This window comes from Siphateles boraxobius, unplaced genomic scaffold (assembly GCF_051911475.1).
Source record: "Siphateles boraxobius isolate OS27281-9 unplaced genomic scaffold, OSU_SipBor_1 6, whole genome shotgun sequence".
Taxonomy (NCBI): Eukaryota; Metazoa; Chordata; class Actinopteri; order Cypriniformes; family Leuciscidae; genus Siphateles; species Siphateles boraxobius.
This window is the reverse complement of record NW_027509186.1, coordinates 10,913,640-10,925,308: the sequence shown is the minus strand read 5'-3', so window position 1 is coordinate 10,925,308 and position 11,669 is coordinate 10,913,640.

The window sequence follows — 11,669 nt, the reverse complement described above, 5'->3', positions numbered from 1 at the left end:
TCATGGCGCCGGTATCTCCAAGCTCACTTAGGTCGTACAGGGCTTTTTCAATCATTTGAATCAATTCCACTATTCTCCTGGCTTGGTGACCTCTAACTGGTGGCGTTGCTTGCAACTCTTCCACAATTTCCAAGGCAATAGCAGCTTTATTCCCAAAGCGATTCTCCAGGACACGGAATATTTCTTCTGCTGTATTATAAGCTGTAAGTCGAAACTCTCTGGCCACTTTATCATCAAGGCTGTCCAGCAGCTGAATTTTCTTCACCTCTTTTGATCCGGTTGGTTCGCCTTGCTTTTGCAGAGCTTCCCACTCCTTCCTCCAGCGATGAAAATCACGTCTACTTCCGGCAAACCTGGGAAGGGAAGTAGGCTTCAACTTGATGCCTGGCCTTGGAGAACTATGAGCTGTAACAGCTCTCTCAGAATCCTGCTTGATTTTTGCCTGAATGAATTCAGCCTTTCTGGAAACCAGCTTTGGGAGACTAACCTCAAGCTCTCTCAGACGGCTTTTAAAGTCTTTTTGCCCCTCAGAAGGTGCCCAACGATTCCACTGGACATGCGCTTCTCTTGTAGATTTAACCAATTCCCCCAGGTGGTTCAGCATGAAGTCATATGCTTCCAGGTTCGCACATGGTTGAACAGAAAAGACCCGGTCACACTCCGCCTCTGCCACTTGAAAAGCCAGGGACATTTGGGGGTCCCCAAAACTATCCCAGAGCGTCTTCGAGATTAGAGCTTTAACCTCCTTCAGTCTCTGGTCACATTCTCTTGCCGTCTTCTCTAGATCAGCTTTTTGTTGCGAACTTAATGCTGGCACATCCTCTTCATCCAGCTCAGCCTCAACCTCTGTGATCAAAGCAGCCCCTATGTCCTCATTTGCTTCCATGACCTTTGTGGCTTGTAGTGAAAGATTTTTGAAGCTTTCTTTGAGCTCTTCCTCACACATGTCCACATGTGTCCTAGAAACAGAATCGGCGAGCCGAGAAAAGAGTCTTTTTGCGCTGGTTCTTTCAGCTTTGAGCTGCTCCAACGACTTTGTCTCCGCCATGTCCTCTGATTGGAACAACGGAATAATTATGCACACTTTGGGATGATGCTACAGCAGTTCCTTCTCCCAGGCCTCCAGGTGAGTTTCAAGGTCCTCCAATCCTGGCTGCGGTTTTTTATTGTCAAGCGTTTGTTTGACTGTGCGTTTCCCCACACTTGAAAGAGATAGGTTCTCACTATTTGAACTTGTCAACTGGATTCCACTCAATGATTAGGCCTTGAATTATTTCCATCCATTTATTAGAATTCATGTAGGTAAAAAACCGGCTGTCACTTCAGAGTTCTTTGGTGAGTACCCAAATCCCGCACAGTGTTCAGAACAGACATCAGGCTATAATTCTCGAGCCAGCGCTGCTGTCTGCCGTAGCGTCAGCTCCCAGTGCACCCCAACAACAGCAATGGTGCGTTGCCTTATCCAGCCTGAGCACGCGCAACTGACTACAGATTAGTTTCACCTGGTACCAATTAATGGAATGCGGGGTGACGCGCGGTTTGCCGCAACAATAATACATATGTACATTAATGGTCCAGTGGCAGAATTTTTGCCAAGCTTGTCAGAGGCTCTGGGTTCTAATCCGCCCTCTTGATGTTTTTTTTTTTCTCATTAAAACGCTAGTTACGCATGTAACTGTGGTTCTGTTTCATTCTTACTCACCGCCAGAGGCAGTATAAACACTATGGATTATTGCAGCGCCAGCTGGATAGGTCAAGAGAATATACCAACAAAGTCACGTGGCGTGACGAAAGCTGAGCCCTGGAGGGTAATAGCTATAGTCGCTCAGTACTCTACCTCAGTACGCCTTTCTCGCACATTCCGAGTGACTGAGAACTCTGGCGGTCATCCAGAATTCACAGAACCACAGTTACATGCGTAACTAGCGGTCTGTTTCATTCTTACTGACTGCCAGAGGAAGTATAAACACTATGGATGACACATACCATGAGGAATGCCACTCACCTGATGAAATTAAGGCTGCTCCAGAAGAACCGCAGAACTAACGGCATGATGAGCAGCAATGTTGACCTTATAAAACCTGGTAAACGTGCATGGAGAAGCCCAGGTAGCGGCAGTGCAGATATCCACCAGGGAAACTCCTCTAAAAACAGCCCATGAAGATGAAATGGCCCTAGTGGAATGGCAAGTTAGTCTCCAGGGCAGTGGTCTCCCTGCCGCCTTGTAAGCCAGCATAATGGTCTCTACTATTCAGTTCGACAACCTCTGCTTCGACAACGGAGCACCTTTCTTCACACCACCATGGCAGACAAATAACTGGTCTGACTGTCTAAATTGAACAGTAGAGTTCACATAACACTTCAATGCCCGAACAGGACACAAAAGTTGGGCACTTGAATCAGACCCTGAAGAAGTCTGAAAGGATGCCAATGCATTGTGCTGATTTATGAACTGAGGAAGAAGGACCTTCGGAAGAAAAGAAGGATTGGGTTGTAGAACCATCCCGGAGTCATCCAGTAACCAACTCAAGCACAGTTCACTAACAGACAATGCGTGCAACTCCCTGACCCTGGTTTGCAGTAGCAATAGCTAACAGAAGTCTCCAAGGACAACCATTTAATGTCAATGCTTTGCAAGGGCTCAAATTGGGGTGAGCACAGGAATGCAAGCACGAGTGACAAATCCCGCATAGGAAAATGAGGATTCCGAGCTGGGTTCATATGGCGCGCGCCCTTCAGAAAACTGCAGACAAGACTGTGAGAGCCAAGAGAAGAGCCACCAACTGGAACATGATATGCAGAAATTGCAGCAACGTACACTTTCAACGTGGAAGCTGCTTTGCCTTCCTCCAGTAAACGCTGAAGAAAGCTTAAGATACTTGGAATATCGCATGTTGCAGGAAGAAGCCCCCGTTCCTTACACCATGCAGAAAAAAGCTTTCAACGGGAAGCATAAATCTGTCGTGTGGAAGAAACCCTAGCATTAGAGATGGTGTGAATAACAGCAGGGTCACAATGCTCCAGGGAAGGATTTAACCCAAGGGCCAGACCCAAAGCTGCAGATGAGTCAGGTCCCGGTGCCAGACACTGGTCTCCAGCTTGGAGAGGAGGTCCTTCCTGGGGGCAAGCTTTCATGGATTGCCTGTCAGAAGTCTCAGCAACAAAGGAAACCACGGTCTGGCTGGCCATTGTGGTGCCACGAGTAACACTCTGTGCTTGCACAGGGAGATCCTGTGCAACGTCTCCCATAACAGAGGGAAAGGTGGAAACGCATAGAGCAGGCAGTTCGGCCATTCGTGAGACAGCGCATCCTGGCCCAGGGGGATAGACACTTCTGTCCTTGCGAACCATAAGCGACAGTGGGTGGTCATCTCTGAAGCAAAAATATCCACTTCTGCTCTTTCAAAATCGTAGCCAGATCTCCTGCACTACCTCTGGATGAAGCCTCCATTCTCCTGGATGTACTTGATCCCTGGAAAGAGCATCTGCTGTCTGATTGCATGCTCCTGAAATATGAGCTGCCCTCAGTGAAGCGAGTCGTGGCTGACACCATGTCAGAATCTCGTGAGTCAGCAGTAGAGACCTGAGGGATCTCGTGCCGCCCTGGTGATTCAGATGGAACACTGTTGAGGTATTGTCTGACCGAACGAGAACATGGCGGCCTGCCAGAACCGGCATGAAGTACTTTAGAGTCAAGAACACTGCCCTTAGTTCTAGCAGGTTGATATGTTCTGTGGCCTGGATTGGTGTCCAGCGCCCACAAATACCCCTCCGATTCCACATTACCCCCCATCCTGTGAGGGAAGCGTCTGTGGTGACCAACTCCTGACGAGAGGGAAAAACACCCAGAGGCACTCCTACCTTTAGGAACTCTAACTGTCTCCACTGCCTCAACGCACATATGCAATTGTGGGAAATCATAACCAGTCGATGGCGATGTCTGGTGGGATCTAGCCGCAAACTGTTGTTCCATAACTGGAGTGGTCTGAGGTGGAGTAAACTCAGGGGATCACCACTGTAGGCGCTGTTAACATCCCTATCAGTCGTAGGACCACCTCGTACTGCAAAGACACACCCAGGCGAAGCGAGCCAAAAGCTGCAGAATGTTCGTCACACATTCCTGAGACAGGGAGGCAGACATTAGGCAGCAATTCAGGGTCATTCCTATGAACGTAGGGGTCTGTGATGGAATCAGACGGCTCTTTTTCTCGTTCACAGAAAAACCCAGCTTCTGCACATGTCTCAAAAGCACTCTGGAGTCTTGTACAGCCTGCCGCTCTGTGGGGGCACAGAGAAGCCAGTCGTCCAAATAAGGAAGGATACGCAGTCCTCTCATCCAAAGAGGGGACAGAGCCACACTCACACACCTTGCCACTGCGCGAACCGCGTCTCTGACAATCGTAGGAACGATTTTTGAAAATCTGGGAGGCCGGCCTCGAAATTGTAAAGTATATCCCCTGCTCAGAGTTGCCAACACCCAGGGGTCTTTTGTGTTGGATCTCCAGTACTCCAATTGATCTATAGAAAAACGATCGACCGCCGGCCTGACTGTCTCAGGCTTTATGTGTACGATTTGTAGTGGCCGGGGGGGACGCTGACGGGGTCCTCCCGGAAACTGACGATGAGGTGGGTGAAAAACTCTCGCATCTTCAGGAACACGAGGTCTTTGTGGGGGCTGTGACTGAGGTGTAGCGTGCCGGCGGAAACGTAGCTCCGATGTGGCATAGTGATGTCGGGTCTGAACCGCTGGCATCCTAAAGGTAGGGTTGCGCTGCACCTGCGTCAGTTGACGAGTAGCTTCAGACAGCTTTACCCTCTTTTCCAACAGTTCCGGAACATTCGGACCAAAAAGATGCCCGGGAACAAAAGGAAGATCTCTCAAGGTTTTCTTACAGTCCTCCGGCATTCGTGCTTGGGCAAGCCACACTTGGCGGCGGGCTGCCAGAAGCGTGGCTGTAAGACTACCCAGCTCGCGGGTCACATGGCCTGTAGCCAACAGAGCAGTTTGCAGGAATTGTGAAATAGATGGATCTGCATTTGCAGGTTCTAGCGTACTGGTGGCAGCAAGAAGTAACTGGCAGATTGTGTTTTCTGCTCGAGTAATGTAAGCAACAGACTCATATGCCTTTTCTAGCAAGGAATCCGTACGACCGCACTGCGCACTGGGACATCGCACATTCTCTCGTAGAGCCTCATCAGGAGACACCACCAAAGCTGCCACAGGCTGCTCTATTTCCAGAGCATGACCCACCCCGATAGTATCTGCTTCAGCCATAGATGCTAGCGTTCGAGCAATCTTAGAGCGCCGCTTCGGTGGATCAGAACAAGTGAGAGCATTTGAGAATTCAGCCACAAAATCCTTACATTGTGGCATGGCAAAAGAAGTTGCAGCTGTGGTCTGTCTGAAAAACACATTCGTTTGGGTGGATTGGACAGGTGACTCATCAAGTCCTAGACGAGCAGCTGCCATTCGAAGCACAGCCAAAGTATCATCGGAGGAGGACTGGGCTTGTCCAGACGACTGAACTGATCCGGACGAAAACTACTCATGTCAAAGGGGTCTAAGCCGTTTCTTTTTAGAAGGGGCTGAATAACCGCATGCTTAAAACTAACCGGAACAACACCAGATGACAAACTAGTAGTCATAATAGACAGAATACTTGGGCCAATTGAATCAAGTACCTTCTTAAACAGAGAAGAAGGGAGCACATCACCAGGAGACCTGGTGGGCTTCATATGAGCAGTTATATCATTAAGCTGCTGCAAAGAAACAGGCATAAAATAGGTTAATTGGTTCGTAGGGTCAACATGAGCAATACAATCATTGACAACAGATGAAATCTGAGATCTAATTCCATCAACTTTACCAATAAAAAAGTTTAAGAACTCTTCACACATCTTAGCAGAAGGAGTGAATGAAGGAGTAGCAGTAGGATGAAGAACAGCATTTATAGTCGAGAAAAGTACTCTAGAATTATTACAGTTTCTGGAGATGATATCAGAAAAAATAATTTGATCTGGCCAATTTAACAGCTCTTTGATATTCATTCAAATGGTTCTTCAAAATCTCATAAGAGACTTGTAATTTATCTTTGACCCATTTGCGTTCAGCCCTCCTACACTCCTGCCTAAGAGCGCGGGTAGTACTGTTCAACCAGGGCTGTGATTTAACTTTTTTCCCCCTGACTTTGACAAGAGCCACAACATCTAAAATCTCTAAACAAGAAGAATTAAACTGATCGACCAACTCTTCCAAACCCATACAGGGAGAGTGTGACTCGATCAAGGAAAACAAAGAAGAGACATTAAAAGCAGCTGAAAAACTACTAGCTGTGCATGGATTGAGTATGCGAGATGAAACCGAGGCAGAAGCAATATTACTCGGCGCGCCACAAGGAAAGTTAGAACTTAAAATTACAGTCTTATGGTCCGAAAAAACAGTATCGACAATCTTCACGCTATCAACAGAGAATCCCTTAGATAATACAAGGTCAAGCGTATGACCACGTTCATGAGTTGGACCCAAAACGCATTGCAAAAAATCAAATGACTCTGTTAAATTTAAAAATTCTTTGACCAGGGGCTTTGAAGGGCAGCACACATGTATATTAAAATCCCCTAAAATTAGAATATTGTCAAATGAAGGGACAATACCAGATAAAAGTTCAGAGAACTCTTGTATAAAATCCCCATGAAAATTTGGGGGTCTATAAATCAAAACACATAACACAGATTTAAGAGAATTCAGCGTAATTAGCTGAGATTCAAAAGTGCAAAAGGATGCAGAAGGTGAAAGTCTATACTTAAACTTGTCTTTAAAAACAACTGCAAGACCCCCGCCCCGGCCAACAGACCTAGGGGTACTAAAAAAACAGCAACCAGGAGGAGAAAGTTCAGAGAGAGAAGTCATCTCACCAGCCTTAAGCCAAGTCTCAGTGACAAATAAAAAATCAATTTCATGAGAAAGAAAAAGATCGTTCAAAATAAAGGTCTTATTTGCCAGAGATCTCGCGTTAATCAACGCCATTGTCACTGGAGTGGGAGTGGTATCGGAAGAGGATTGCAGAGAGGAATCATAAAATTTTACCGGACTCCCGTCATGTAGAGAGCGAAGATTCCGATGATTAACTCCTCGATCTGCAGACTGTCGCCGCGAAAACTGAGGCATCAGCGCCGAAGACGGGAAGACAGGCACAATGTATGAACATCTCAGGTTCACGACCACGGCCTCCGCCATCGAAGAAGCAGGTCCGATGACTGGAAACTTCCCGATCTTCTTCGATCTCACAAGGACTCCAAAACGCTTCCCACGCCTCCTTCTCCGTTTCCTCCACATGCAGAGACATCCCGGCAGGTAACACATGTTCCTCAATGCGACTGGCACATAATGCGAGTGCAGATGCCAATCATCTCTGGGATTGCAAAATAAACAATCAGACACAGCCGATCGAATATTAAATAGCGTCATGCGATCATATACCAGAGGGGAGCAAACAGAGCGCGTGATAAAACAAACAAGAAACATTAAAAATAAAAGAGACAAGGACAGACTGTGGCAAGCCGGCAAACATCCTGGCGCCATCTTGTTTTCTCTGTTGGGGCAGAGAAGTAAATAACGTGATAATGACACCAAAAAGTTAGTGGAAAACCAGTGGCAATCGAGCCGTGAGCCATAGTTACACGCTAATAACACCCTCGGATAGCACCGTAAGGTTAAGTTCAGGGGGATTAAAAATAATAAAAATTAAATAAAAGGATTACCTCGGGTGAACCGACAGGTAATACCAAGAAATATCTCACGAAAAAGATAAAAATTGTCTAAAATGGCCGGCGGATTGAACCGAGGGACAAAAAGTGTAAAATGGGTTAGAGACAAAAACACACTAATAGAGTAACGGGAGACCGTTAACTCATAGGCGCGGATAACACAAGCCACCGGATAGCACCGAGAGGCACAGAGTGTCACCGACGAAGCAACATAAACTCACCAAAATTTTATTCCAGATCCTTGTAATGGCGTAGAGTAGACACGCGCTGTCACAGCTTGTGAGGACGAAACTCGCTGCTCTTGAAAGCTGCACTTCACAGCGCGAATAATCACTCAATCAATACAACCTATCTCAACCAGACGAGAAAGCGAAAGAGGTAGAGTGCTGAGCTACTATAGCTTTTAACCTCCAGGGCTCAGCATACGTCACGCCACGTGACTTTGTTGGTATATTCTCTCGACCTATCTAGCTGGCGCTGCGATAATCCATAGTGTTTATACTGCCTCTGGCGGTCAGTAAGAATGAAACAGAACTGATTATGTTTATCAGTGGATGTATATCAAGCAGGGACACATTTGAGTGCATTTTATTTTGTGATTTCATCGAATGGAGCAAATAGAGAGTCTCCGAAACGGATTAAAGCACAGTATTCATGTGAAGACTGCAGAACACTATCTGCACCACTGATCGCAGAGTCAACGACCATTTTGATCACTTGATTTCAAAAACAAATTTCAGCGTGCTAGATCACCTCTTATTTAACAAACGAATGAAATGCATGCTCTGCAAGTTAACTGGAGATATTTTATTTGTATGGGTACATCCGTGCCGCGAGATGTTTCAAAAGTGGTGGGGACAATATCGACCTTAGCAAAAAGTGGTGGGGACATGTCCCACCCGTAAATTACGCCCCTGCCAACAGAGTAGTTTGTCCGAATACACATTATTCGAAAAACAATAGACCAACTTTGCCAAGAATTTGAAGTGTACACAATGGACACTTTACTATCCCAAGAGACCACGGGAGAGGATTTGTGAATGGCGGTGAAGTCACATGACAGTGACAACATGTAGTTTGTCTGAATTTCATTCACACATTTATACTATAGACCATTCTGTTTTAACGGCCACAAAGTAAGTTTCAAACTAAATGGAGCAACATTTCAGATTCAGCGAACATAACTTCTGGAGAGAAATAGTGCAGACACTGGAGAAAGATTATTCTTTCTGGTGAGAATGAGTCAACCACGGTATGAAATGGACTATTGTATATGGCGGCTGTACGTATATGCTAAACTGAACGTATACTTTGGGTGTAGGACTGAAGTTAGGGGTTTTCAAAATCTTTCCTTCGAGTTTAAATGTTGGAAAACTAAAAGTAAAGACGAGAATGTTTGGGAAACCTGATTGAAAGTAGTCATTTGATGCTAGTGCAGTTTAATTGTACTTTATGTTAAGAGACAGTAATAGGAATTCTCAGCAGATGATGTTGATCCAGGAACATGCCATACTTTGCAAAGTCACGTTAATGCTGTATTTGCCTGCTACAGAGTCTGGGTTCTGACTGTAAGTGGGCTAGCTAGGGTCTATTTTGGCGTACCCATTGTTCTCAATGTGTAAAGATCGATGACAAGCACCACTTTCCAGCTTCTTCATTAAGCTCTCTTGACACTAACTTCTTCCCTCCTGGCATCAACTCAACCCCCACTGCTCAACCCAGAGTAGAGCAGGGATAACAGAGTGTTTCCACACTACGGCTTATGCCTGAAGCACCGGTCGTGGCATCATTTTCACATCCTCCTGCTTCTCATGATGGCTGATTTGAAGAGTTTTCACATATACACCAGCTATATGACTCACAGCTACTTGCACTATTACAGTGAGTCATCATTACAAGAAAACTTATGCTGCATAACATTCAACTAGGAAAATCAAGATTTCTAACTTGCTAAAAATGCAACAGAATGGCATTTTAAGTTCAAACTGGGAAATTCTTACCAGGGCTTACTCAAAACATTCAACATGACGTCACACATGATAAACATTCTATTTTTAACAAGTAAAATTCATTAGTGAGTCGAGGTTTCCATGTGTTCATGACATGTTGGAATTAAAGCAATTGCAAAATTCCGACATGTAAAAAAGTATTTTAAATCTGTATTTTCCATTCTCTTTCATTTTGGACTGTTAAATCACAGGCCGATCTAGTGTTGCCACCTTGTGGATCCACTATTAAGTGCAAGAAAATAAAAATAAAAATCAAGGCACACCTGAGAAAAGTACACGTGTATGTTGATTACGACATTTTCATCTCGCTATATATCCTAGTGTACATGTAAAAATCAGAGAATACTTTGGGCTAGTATCCACTAGGGTATGCATACATTGCGCATAAATGTCGTCAGCAAAGTAGCTTACAGCTCATTTTTTTAATTGCACTAATTCGAAAAATCGAAAGGTTCCATGAACTTTGCACTTATGCACTAATTAGTTGGTTCACAAGGTGGCAACACTGGTCAAGCTTCCTCTCGCTCAAGCTTTCTTTAGCGCTCTCTCCAGGAGGAAAAGGACGTCCTAGTGCTGGTGCTTCCTGATCCAATCACAGTGCTTGTCTCAATATAACTAGCCGTCAATGAAAGCATTTAAGCAAAGGGGACGGCGTGACCATCGCACATTGCAAAGGATAGCAGTGTTCTTGTTTGTTACTGCATTAAAGCTGACTGCTGTGTTGGAATCCTCTAGAGGGCCATTAAAATCCCGAGGACAGGCTGTATTAGGGTTGCCTTTAAGTGCAGCTCTCCTCTTACAAACTTCTTTTGTATCGGGCTGTTGTTAATGTCAAACTCTCATCCTTATTGTCCAATAAAAACATATTCCAGCTGGTCAGCTTGTTTGGTGATGATAACATCATGCTTTTAGCACATTTTTATGCACATTTCTGGGGTGACAATCAATTTATTGCTTGGTCTGATAATAACTGACACATCTGACATAACTGTCCTGGCTTGCATATGAATAGGTAATGAATGATCAAGTGGCCACAATCAATAAAACAGAACAAAGAAAATGTACCAGGCATGAAGGTGTTAGAGAAGTTAATGAAAACAGCTTTCTTCTATGGCATCATTCTTTCCTCTTCATGTCTTTGCATACAAATGCACAAAATGTTCATACTTGATACAGATATAGTCACTGTTACCTTTTTCCAGTATGATTTCGTCACTTGATAGATAAACATGAAAATCAATTAATCCAGTCACAAAAGGTAAATTCCAAAGTAAAGCATCCACATATATGGCACATGCTTCCACATTACAACACTACAAATCCTACAGAACTCTCATTTGCTATCATCTATCGTCACAATCCCTTTTCAAAACCAGATATGCATTGAAGCACTGCCATCTATTGGTTTAGGTTTGTAAATACCTTTCATTTAAAAGAAGTTCACTCAAAGGTTTTATATTTTAAGGAACCTTCACACAGCTCGTTGGTCTACAAAAACTAGAAACACTACCAAAGGTTTTTAGTTCAAAGCAACAACATCTGTCAACCTCCAAAAAGCAATAAAAAAGTAGTCCATATGTGCTGTATTACAACTCTTATGAATCCATACTAAAGCTTTGCGTGAGGAACAGACCGATACTCAAGATCTATGTTAATTGGGAAACTCCACCATGGCTCTTAAATTAAATATGGCATAAGCAAGCTAGACATCAAAAATGTTTTGGAATAAAACACAAGTATGGACTATACTTTTAGCGTGCTTTTTTGTCATTGTTGAAGATTCACAACTGTTATTGACTGGAAAAGAGCTGAAGAGATTCTTCAAAAACTCTCCTTTCTAGTGCCACGGAAAAATAAATGTCAGCAAACTGGTTTTGCTCATGAAGGTGAATA